The following is a 1,515-nucleotide window of genomic DNA, read 5'->3' as shown; positions in this document are numbered from 1 at the left end:
GCCCCCCCACGGGTCCCCCCTCGCGGGGCTCGCGACCTCCCCCCGCCAAACACCCACGAGCCGCGGCCTGCCCGCGACAACACTCTTCCCGCGCGCGCGCACCGGTCCGCCCCACCTCGCGGGCCCCCCACCACACACACACACACCCCTCCGCTGCCGCGCCCGACTTCTCCGCCTCGGGAACCGTGAGCTCTCCACCCGGGGACGCCGCCCGCCGGCCGAGGCGGCCGTGGCGGGGGGGGGCGACACCCTCACGTGGGCGAGGACGGCTCGGTCCCAGACGGTGGAAGGGGGACGCGGTGCGGCCGGGTGGGGTGGGGTGGGGTGGGCCGGGGGAGGGGGCGGCGGCGGCGTCGACGGCGACGGGGAGGGGGCGGCACGCGCACACGGCGAGGGCCGCGGGGCAGGGGCGCGGGGCGCCCGCCCAGGGAGGGAAAGTGCCGAGGCACGACCGGGCCACCAGGAAAACAAGCGCGGGGTCCCACCGCCACACACACGAGGGCGGTCCCACGACGCCTGAGACGCCGGCCGGCCCCAGCCACCCCGGGGCCTCCCACGACCCGGCCCCGCCGCCAGGCCCCGCGTGCGACGGTCCCCCCGCGTACCGCGGAGGGACCCCGTCCGTCCAACCGAGCTCAAACCCCTCCGTCCTCGCCAGATCCGCCGTCGTCCGAGTCCGACCCCCGGGGCCCGCGCCCCGGGTGAACGCCCCCGAGCGAGGCGGCCCGCACCGTGCCCGCAACACCGCCACCGGCTGCCGACTCGCGGCGAGGGCAGGCGCGACGGGCTCCTCGCGGCTGCGGGACTAGGGAGTCGTCGGGACGCCCGGGCGTCCCCGCCCGCCCCCCTCGGCCTCGCCACCGAGAGGGGGGTGTGTCACCGCACGCGCACGCACACGCACGCGCACGCGCACGCGCGGCCCCGCGCCGGACGCCCGGCCTTGGCGGGACCCTCCCCCGACTCAGAGGGGGGAGGCGCGGGCCGCGGTAGGCAAAGAGCGGCGCCCGGCCCCACCGCGGGGCCGGCGCAGAGAACCCTCCCGCCGCGAAGGCGAGGGGCTCCGCCCACGTGCTCTGGCAGTCGCCAACACCGTGGCCACTGCACGCGCGGGAGGGGCAGCGGCTGGGGGGTCCGGTACCCCAAGGCTCCCTCTCGGATCGCTAGAGAAGGTTTCCTCACCGAGGGGGCGTCGTCCCCCCAACCCATCGTCTCCCCTTCGGGCCCGCCCACGGAGGCGCTCCACGAGCCGCCAAAGTCCACGACTGGGCGGGGTTTGGGAGAGGGGTCTGCGGTATGGGTAAGCACGAGGCCCAGAGGAGCATTCGCGGCCACAGCCGGGGGCACAACCTCCGCCGCCCCCAGGCCCGTCCATCGGGGGCCCCGAGAGGAGGGAGCACGCCCGAGAGGGGCGGAAAGACCCCCTTCTCTCACAGGCCCCGGCCCAACGCGCTCGCCACCCACGCCCGCGTGCGACCCCCTCCCCCCCGACCGCCACAAACACACACACACGTGGGG

The sequence above is a fragment of the Kogia breviceps genome (genome assembly GCF_026419965.1).
Source record: "Kogia breviceps isolate mKogBre1 chromosome 20 unlocalized genomic scaffold, mKogBre1 haplotype 1 SUPER_20_unloc_5, whole genome shotgun sequence".
Taxonomy (NCBI): Eukaryota; Metazoa; Chordata; class Mammalia; order Artiodactyla; family Physeteridae; genus Kogia; species Kogia breviceps.
The sequence above is the reverse complement of the archived record's forward strand: the minus strand, read 5'-3'. Positions refer to the sequence as shown.